The 10376-nt window shown below is 43.8% G+C and overlaps 1 long non-coding RNA gene across 1 annotated transcript; it reads left to right on the top strand.

Moving 5' to 3' along the window:
- The first annotated feature begins 226 nt into the window (after positions 1–226).
- On the top strand, positions 227–10376 carry LOC114861728 (uncharacterized). Its single transcript, XR_003786857.3, has 6 exons — positions 227–858; positions 1226–1443; positions 1973–3360; positions 6645–6825; positions 6907–7040; positions 8035–10376. It is a non-coding gene; the product is annotated as an uncharacterized LOC114861728 (long non-coding RNA).

Raw genomic sequence — 10376 nt, 5'->3', positions numbered from 1 at the left:
AAGACAGATGACAGTTCTCACGTCTTCTGTTGCTCTCTCTCTCTCTCTCTCTCTCTCTCTCTCTCTCTCTCTCAAATTCCTCTGATAAAAAAATTGGGCAATCAGTCACTTTCTCTCCTCCCCACAGATTTCACTTTTGTGCAGCACTGGCACCAGAGTGTGTGTGTGTGTGTGTGTGTGTGTGTGTGTGTGTGTGTGTGTGTGTGTGTGTGTGTGTGTGTGTGCGTGCGCGTGCGTTACTAGTGTCCCTAATGGATCCCTTCCATATGAAAAGTAAAGCAGTTAGCTGTCAAGCTCGGCAAATCAAAGGCATGTCACACGTGAAACTTAGTGAAATACACAAAAGCGTGTCTAGCATTACATTTTAAATAAAGTAATATTTAAATAATATCAGATATGAGAGACTAGGTGTAAACTTGAAAGGGGTTCTTCTGCCTTTATGCTCGGGAGGGTGGGAAAACACAGCGACGCAAAGGAGCAAACATGGAAGTAAAGCAACAATGAGAGACGCACGTTGTCAGACAGGTGGAACGCGTTCCCTTCCCTCCTCCTCCCCAAGACTCCTCGCAAATGGTGTAAAATAGAAGAAAGACGCATAACCCGGTTCACGTCTGTTTGTTTTCTACTGAGCAAAGTGACAAGATCATAAAAAAATAAAAGGATCCTCCTTTGCTTTCTGCCCCAGTAACATCTCTTATTTTGAAATGCACTTTCTGAGTGCCGAGAACCTGTGTGGCAGTACCTGAACCTGCATGGACTAACCACAGTGAAGTATTCATGAGCACACACCGAGAATAACGGAGCACAAAGTCACCTTCATCCAGCGGCTCTGGAACTGTGGGCTGTGATGATGAGAAGGTAAAATAACCACATTCAAACTGCTGGATTCCTTTATTATTAATATTATTATTGCTGTTGCATGTTGCTTAGATTATGATATGATGCCAGTAGTTAGTTTGTGTGTTACTCTACTCAGGGACCCATTCAAAATATAATTATGTTTCTATTTATTGCTTTTTAATACCACGTTATTTAAAACATAAATTCTAAACGAAGCACGTGATATTAAAACAGCTCTGAGACGTCTTTGTAATATGCTAATAGTTACAATGATTAGTAAGGAGTGTTACACGTCCTCATCTAATGGGATCCATATAATTGCACTGGTTGTTGTGTTGCCTCTGGGGTCCCTGACTGTCGAGTTCTCCGGTTCCATCCCCTCCAGGAGCCCTCTGAATCTAAAGATCACAGAACCTGAGGAACGTTTTAATGGCTGCTGAAATGAGCATCTCTTCAGGCAACAGCGCAACTTTTCTCCCACTCAGAAAGTTTCCTGAAGCATTACGCGCAGCCCACCCAGTACGGCTTCGCTGTTGCCTACTCTGCTTTGCTTCGTGCGGGGTCCTCCCACCTCTGCCTACATCCCAACATCCCAATGAGACAGTAAGTGGAGCAAAGAGGGGGGTCTTCATCTGCGAGCCTTGGAGACAATCTGCAGCTTTAATTGCCTTCAGGGCCTTTGCGTGTTTTCATTGCGTGCATGAAAGCGTCGGCATGCAGAATATTACGCAATATTAATTAGCATCAGACTTGGGTTACATGTTAATTAAATGGCTATTGGTGGCAGATATTTTGTACCGTTGCTGTTTTTCAAGATATAGGAAGTAGAAATAAAATACACATGAATAAACTGCAGTCATGTGAGTGAATAGCTTGTGATTATTAGGCGTCCTAGTCCTCTGACATCTGAGTTTACATATCAAGACCTACTCTGACAAAACGGTTCAAGTGATTAGCATTTGCGAGAAGCGCTAGCAAGAAATTAGCCTAATTAGCATAACGAGGAAACGTCACCGCACCTGCGTGAATCTAACTCCTTCTATCAGTGCCAGTGAGTTCTACTGTACAGGTGAAACAGAATGCATTAACAGGAGCTTCTACCGGATGATGTCACCATGTTTGTCATTTACAGGTAGAAGCCAAAAACATGGCCGACCATGACGACGCACCATTTCTACAGGGGTTCCACTGTAAAGTTTCTGCTGCGGCGACCTTTTGACTTGAGCACAGTGAGTTTTTAATAAACTGTAACTCATCTTTGCCATAAATTAGTGGTGGCTTCTGAAGACAACGTAGGTGTAAACAACAAGATTCTAATAATGATGAAAATAGTAGAACATACTGCCCACAGGAGAGAGGCTTTCTCATTCTTCCCACTCAGCATGTGTGTGTTTACTTGTTTCCCCTTCTTGGCAATTACACAAAACATTCTCAGCGAGCAAACATCTACAAATGTGTGCATTTTATTAGCTTATTTTTGTTTCTTCAAATTTTGGAGCAGGCCAACTAAAACACTAACACGTACTGTATTTGTAGGATTACGATTTAGTTGCTTTTACTTTTTAAAAATGTAGCATGTTCAAACAACTTAACTCAAATGGCTTTAAACAACACAAATTTGCTTTTGAATTAGTTATTTGTCATTGTCCGTGTAAAAAAAACAGCATTAAAGCTTTTATGCTTATCATAATTCACAAAACAGTCTCTGTTTGTGAAGTTTGTGCCATCAAACAGTAGATGTAGAAAGTCCTGAACAGGCAAATATTCAGTGGAGGAAAGAACATTTTTTAGAAGCATATTCGTTCTCATATCGCCTGTTTCCTTCGAAATAGCAGTGAAAATATAATTTTAGTTCCTCTTTGCTGTTGGCAATGTGAGCCTGTTGAACTAGTAAAGGATTTAATGGCAGCTGTACAGTGCCGCTACTCAAAAGAGCCCATCTGTGTGGCATATTCATCGCACACATATTAGTCTTATATCAGTTACATCCAGCTTTGCTTTTGTTTGTTCTTTGTGGCTCTTGAATGAATAAAAACCTTGATTCCTTATCTTGACCTATCAGGCTAAATAGCTTTTAGAACAGTATTAAATTAATTAACGTCTTCACAGATGTCTCAGATAGTACAGTCTAGATATCTGACAGATCCATAATAGCAACATAAGCCTTGATGGAGGTTTATTCCTCCATCTTCCTGCTTTTTGGCTGATTAATGTTTTACACATGCCTCAACCTTCTATCTTGAGTGATCCTGCCCTTACTTCCTGTTTTGGGATTCCAGCTTCCTGTTTTCATCACAGATTATCGTCTCACTGCATTTCTTCTCTCTGATTGGTTCCCTCTCGTTATTTGCACCTGTGGCTTTGCTACCTGTTACATTTGAACTGCACTGCTTCTGCATTGCCTCCCAGCTGTTTGCTCTTGATGGCTTGAAATCCCAAACTGTCCAAAGAGGAAACCAGGCACACAGTCCATTTACATAACTCTTTGATCGATTGAGAGTCTACAGACCTTCTGTATAGGTAAGCTGGGCCTTATGTACTGTAAAGTTACTGGAACCTCGGCTAGCTCAGCTAACTTTGGGGAAACTTCATTACAACTGGAGCCTCAATGCAGCCGATTCTTCCACTTTCTATTCAGGACCAGGCTCTGTTTCATAAATAGCTACTGTATATGCTGTCCTGTGCTATATGCCTCATCTCCAGCTCCAGCCAAAGCTCAAGGGGGGAAAAAATGTCACACCGAAGTTTGTACTGTACTGTATCGTCGATTAGGCAGTAAACTACGAGGGCTCTTAATCTTTTGATCGTGTTTAGAAAATACTTTTAATTATAATCACATCCACCAATAGTTGTCCAGAAGTTTTTGTTGCAAATATGTACAATAAGTGTTTTTCTGTGTTCTGCTCATGAAAGCTACATGCCTATCATATTTCTATTGCAATAAGAAATGCAGTAAATGCACATTAATCTCAGGGAGATGTCAGTTAATCTGAAGTGTGTGTGTGTGTGTGTGTGTGTGTGTGTGTGTGTGTGTGTGTGTGTGTGTGTGTGTGTGTGTGTGTGTGTGTGTGTGTGTGTGCGCGCGCACGCGCGCGTGCGTGCTGGACATGCAAAATTTATGACTTTGATATGCAGAGGCTGCTCTTGGACTCCTCTCCCCTGCCGGCCGTTTATTTTAGCCATTGTTTAATGACCTATTTCATAGTTAGGGTGTTTTCTTCAGTTTTTTTTTTATCTGGTAATCCGTGTGATAATATTCTATCTATAATTAGATGCATCACAAACTGCCTTGGTTATTGCTCGGTGAAATTAAGATTTTAGTCTGTAGATCTAAAATGATTTCATAAACCCTTGACAGCAGAGAAGCCACCTTGGACATGTGTAATCCATCATTTGAAGTAAGAGCCTTGCAGTTCATCAAAACTGAAAACTGATAGGGCTCGAGATGATATAGGTTCACACCAGCAGCTATGGTCCTTTAACAGGAGCTTATATAATGTTTGTATTGTGGCTCCAAAGGCTTCAAACGTCGAAGTGGAACATGTCAGACATTTCATATCCACGCCCACGAAATGAATAGTTGTGTAAAAGGTTGCTCAGTGTTAATTGAACAGCTTATTGATGTACAGTACGCTCCGCCCACATGTCAATCTCTCGCTTCAACCAGTGGAGGCGAAACGACATCAAGCGTGTTTAACTCAATAATTGATGTTCTGACTTCAGCAGCACTGTGCACGGCTAACCGTGACAAATGTGCCCAACCATGCCCCGCTGGAAACCAGGACTGAAGGGGCCGGTGGTGGTTCGTCAGGGAAAATGTCTCTGGTGAGTGATAATGAGGTTCTCATTGGTAATGGGACACTTCCACTGACAGACTGAACTCCCAGTAATCCCAGTGGCCTGTTTATCTACTGTACCTACATCACAAGTGACCTTCATGTCAATGATGTTGAACGCTCACTTGTCACCTGCTGAAGTGAAGCGATGTTGCCATCGTGTTGACGATACCATATAATTGTACGTAAAAGGCGGTTGTGTCTCTGATCAGTCTTGTGTTAAAATCTGACTGCCTTCACTGACAACATGTCGTTTTAATGTATTTTTCTTGTCTAACCAAGTTTCTGTTGGGAGCCGTGAATCGAGCTCGTTTGCCTCATTGTGCTGCTAATGTTCCTCGGCACTGTGTGTATTGACTATGCTCGTCCTGTGTGTTCCTTAATATTATTTTCCCGTTCCGGAGGTTTACCGCTGGCTTGTTATTCCACCAGCCATGTCAGCGAGGACAGAGGAATGATTAACAGTAGTTTCATCAATTTCATTATTTCAATAGCCCTTGTTGCGCTGATTAATTGCGTTCCTTAAATTGTGATCACTCATTCCCGCACGTACAGGGGCATTAATCTCTACACACTGAGCCCCTGCATTTGTTATTACCGTGTGCTTGTTCCACATTTTCCTCCATCTCAAAATGGCTGTAAAACTATCCTCTATCACTGTGACCAGCGAGGCCTAAAAAGAGAAAGTTATCTTAATCAAAGCCTCAAAGGTTTTGTTCATCCATTAAGCTGCAATGAGTGTTTAGTAAATTATAGTGAATGTTGTGTTGCTCATTTAAAGTTTGGTTACCAAAGCGCTTTTCTCCTGTTCTTGCACAAACTTTACAAATGCCAAACCTGAAATGTGATATAATGGGAGTTCTGGATGCTGCTAAAAGGTAAGACCGGCGGTGTTAAGTGCCCATTAAAGACTGACCCTACAGCAGAGAGTCACAGGTCGCTGTTTTTACAAATCAGTCTTGCACCATTTACACTTTGGCTTCCCTGGTCTCAAACCAAGATGCATGTTATAACGTTGTTTCAGCCTTCATCGCGTGAGTATTTGTGATAGATGAAATCCATACATTTATTCACACAGTGCCTGTTAATGTTCAGCTTCCCTCTGTTCACATACATGTAAGTGAAGTCTTGTTTGCATGGGAACAGCTGATCCTTCGACATGATCTTAAGGGACTGTGTCAATGCAAAATGGGTGAACAGTCTGCACTGGTTGGCTCTAACGACATTGTTCTCAGGAGACAAATAAGCCTGTAGAACTAAATTCACATCCCATTTTTATTTTGGTTGAGAGCTTTAATGAGTGAGTATATTAAAAGGACTTGGCTGGAGACGACTCCTTTTGGGTCTGATTTGAAGGAATATTAAGCATCATGTTGAAGTGCTGTCCAAAGATGAACCGATACGTATGAAGCAAGGAATTAATTAATGATTTGTATTCTGTCCATCCTACTGGAGAGAGGGGAGGAAAAAAAGAGAAGGGTGGGATGAAAAACACGTGTAGTTGGTGTTTCTTACATTAATAAAGTTGTAAGAGCCTCATATCTAAACTCCATTAATCACCCACGAGTCACGTTAGTCATTATCTCACTGTGCACTTGTAATGAAATCGATGTCATCTGTACTTTGGGCTGTTACTGAAGCTGTAGCTGTAGTTCCGCATCATGCCGTTGGACACGTACCAAGATGTGGGCATCTTCCCAAAGTGAAGACTTCTCTGAGATCAGTGGAATGGCCTCATTTCATTGCTCGACTTAAAGGCCATTTATGTGTTTATGTCTATATTCTGTTCATATAGAAACATGTTATTTATACGTGTCTTAATGTGAAATAAATGCAGCTTATGCAGCAGTCACTACACCTGGGTGGACACGACTTCAGCAGCTAAGGGCCTCCGTAACGTACATTGGATATGTTATATTTATTTAATATTAATAAATGGAGACATGTTAAAATGTAATTGCTGTACAGGTGCGGCGTTGCTCTTTCCCTGGTCCTGAACAGCGCCGCGGGTTCGGGTTCTGGTACGTGTCCACTGCATTACCTTCAGCGGTCCCGCCGGAGGATGTGGAACCGGCGTGAGCTGTGCAGAGCCGCATCAAAACCTCGGCTTCTGCTGAGTGTCGCTGGTCATCACGAACAACAAGGCAAAGTGAGCACAAAACCATAACATCTGTAGGAACAAGCACGTCCCGATTGTGGTTCATAGACTGTGTTTGCATATCGTTTGTAGCGCTGGGTTCAAAGAGTTGAGAAACAAAGCGGAACAGAAGGAACGAGAATACACAAAACCAAAGTAACATACGACAAAAAACCCAGACGACGTGTGAGTGGAGCAGGACTAACGAGCCTTTCTAGCTCTGGAAGGTAATAAGTGTTCATGATTTCTCCTTCCCATTCAATTTACTTGTTTGTTGTTGTTTTTTTTCACCAGTTCCAACATAATAACACAATTTTTTAAAATGCCATTTTAAATAATATTTAATATTTATCTTTTATACAAATTTTACATTTTCATAATTTCTTAAACAGTATTTTAGTCCTGAAAAAGAGCAGTAGTGTCATACAGTAATAAAACTGTAAATGTTTAGAGCAGTAACACTGAGCGTCACTATGGTTACCTCTTAATAATCACATCGAGCACAACTGTGTCAAGGAAACGGTTTGGGAAATGTGCTTACTCTCCTCTTTGCGAGCGGGATGAGAAAATCAATGCGCTGCTGCGTTCGGCGCTGAAGCTTCGGGTAATTAGTCTGTAACGTGAACGGAGGGAAGGGAAACGGACTGGCAGGCGCAGATATTTGGAGAATACGCGTACCAATTACTCTGAAGCTCACAGGTCGACGCGCCGGACTTCAAATTACCGGAACACGGACGATTTAATTTTAAAACAATTAGTGGTTATTGCATCGCATTTCATGGGTTTCCTGCAGATGTGTGTGAGCTCCACTATCATATGATTATTTGCGACTGTTCCATGTCACCTGCCTGGGTGCATCAATTACTGCGTGGTATTGTGTTTTTAAAGCCCGCTGTCTCCGACTCTCAGACTTCATACTGTAGTCGTAGCTCCTGCAGCTGTCCGTTAGCCTCACTTTGCCGGGGGCCACCAATGCTGCTAATGGTTTGTTGGAACATACCTGCAGACGCTTGTTGTATTTAGGGGCTTTTTTCCTGTCTCCTCGCCAGCACATAACCCTCCGGGGGGGCTCTCGATTGGTTCATCCAGTGATTTTATTCTGCGATAGACAGATCGCACATTTCCAAAACTCCTGCTAATGCATGGATGAAAACCCATGTCGGCGCTGACACTTGCCCTGTTCTCCGGCCCAGCTGAGTGCGGTGTCTGTTCACTTCACAGGGCCGGCTCGCCCCGAGACCCCCCGGCGCCGCCGCGGCCACCTGCCTGTCATGAACGGGCCCTTTGTGATTGACGCGGCCACCTCATCTGGCTTCCCCTCACGCCCCGCGCACGCCGTGGCCAAAGGAACCGGCGAGCCCGTCTGCGATGAGAGCCGATCATAACGCCGGGCTTTAAGGCGCTCCCGGGGAGCGCTCCTCGAGTTTCGGCAGGAGCTGGAAATGGCCTCAATTAAATTTGTTCCCCGCGGCGAATCTCGACCCCCGGCGTCGCAGACTCACGGCTCTCCTTTAAAACACGCGACATACACGAGTGCGGTCTAGTTGTTCTTCACCTTCTTTCTCACCTCTTTCTCTCTCAGTTGCATGACTCATGATACATACGCTTTCCAAAACCACTAAATCAATCGAACCAGTTGACATCAAATAATGATGGTGATTATATATTTACCATGAGACAGTGGTTTTCCTCAAACCTGATATTGTGCATTTGATCTTAGCGGCTGTGCATTTAACCTGGATGGACTCGGTGATACATTACTGTGGTCCTTGTACTGTATTCAGTATTTCTGTGGCAGGCCGGTGCCGCTGCCTTGTTGTGTTGCTTTATTTTTGGACGGAAAGCAAAGGCTTTAAGTGCAGCTGCAGGCTAGCCTGTTGGCAGCTGTATGCTAATGGCTCGCCTTGTTTGTGTCTTTGAAATCAAAGCAAGTCTTATTCTGGTCAGTGCTGGCCTCCAGGCTGTCAGTTTCAGGAATGCAGAGGGAAAAAAAATGAACACATGAAGCTAATCTAATTATTGGCATTGGCAAAATGGAGAGGTTTGATAATAGGACAGAGAAAACGATGGGCCAGATTCTGCAAAGATGCTAAAAGCTAAAAGATGCCTTATATATATTTTAAACTTTTTTTTGGATCAAAAAGTCAAAAGTACTTTGTGTGACTTTTATATGGTTGAAAAGAGAACTGGAGAAAACCTCAAACACAAAAATGAAGGTAAAACTGCACGACTGCTGCAGATGAAGTGATAATCACTGCACTTTCCTCTAATCACTTCAGGTCTGTCACTGTTTCGCTGCACCTCGCTCCTGCTACCTTCTGATTTCGTCCTGATTCTAACCTTTCATTCTCGCCCCACGTTTTCATTTGAATCCCTTTTTCCAGCCCCTCTTTATTTTTCTCCCTCTGCCTTTTGTGCCTCTCTCTCTCTCTCTCTCTCTCCCCCTCTGCCTCCTTTCGAGCGCAGCCTGTGTGATATGGAAATGCGCAGACAGCTGCTCGCGATCCCGGAGTTTCGCCTGCAGCCGTCGGCGTAATTAACAGCGCCGCGATCTGTGACTCATCGCAAACTAGGTGAGAGCGGCGCTGTCAGCCAATGGGCGCCCTCTATCCGGTGGTCCTCTGTCTGACGTTGCTCAGTCATTTACTGATTCACCTCTCCACCTTTTGGGGGTCGCGTGCATTGTTTCCTCTCCTTCCTCTCCCGTCCTCTCTCCATCCTGAGATCCTCCATCCTTTTTGCTCCTCACCTTCCTTCTACTCTACATTTCCGCCCTGCAGTAACTTCTCCGCTCTCCCCCGTGCCTACTCGTCTCTTAAATGGGGATATCAATTAACATGGGGGAACTGGGAACCCAGGCCCTTAGAGAATTAAAGCATGGCGTCTCCGCAGCCACTGCTCATCTGCTCCTTCTTTTCTTCCTCTCTCCTTCTCTTTGTTCGCTTGCGTCCTTGGAGAGGAAATGATTCATTTTCTCCGAAAGCGCTCCCTGTGTTTTAGCAGTAAGGTTTATGTTTTATTTTTGCCTTTTTGGCAGCGGGCTGGCAGGCGGCATTGTGTTTTATACAACATGGCAGATGTAGAGGTTTGACTGAGGTAATGGCTGAAAGAGCATCACACGCGTTCAGGGGCAGCACCAGCTCTGGCGCTGAAGTGACATGTGACCGTGAGCATGCGATGCAGGAGTCGGGATGCGCTGTTCATGAACACTGGTGCATTCACACTGGTGCATTCACACTGGTGCATTCACACTGGTGCATTCACACTGGTGCATTCACACTGATCTGCCACTATTGCATAAATAAACCAAATGGGAGACTGAACGGACGAAAACAACTTGTTCATTTAGGGCGGAGGACTTGTTGAATGGCTGACTTCCACAAAGTAGTTAGCGCACTGGGTAAAGGCACTCAGCGCCCTCCTGATGTGGAATTAGTTTGAAAATGTGGAACAGGATAATGTGAAACACACTAACAGAAGAAATCAGAAGGGGTTCAAATACTTTTTAACGGCCCTGTGTTTCAGCAGGGGTTCGCAAGCGCAGCCTTTCAGACTCCTTTGCC

Source organism: Betta splendens, chromosome 1, assembly GCF_900634795.4.
Source record: "Betta splendens chromosome 1, fBetSpl5.4, whole genome shotgun sequence".
In the NCBI taxonomy this organism is placed as follows: Eukaryota; Metazoa; Chordata; class Actinopteri; order Anabantiformes; family Osphronemidae; genus Betta; species Betta splendens.
The sequence above is the reverse complement of the archived record's forward strand: the minus strand, read 5'-3'. Positions and strand labels throughout refer to the sequence as shown.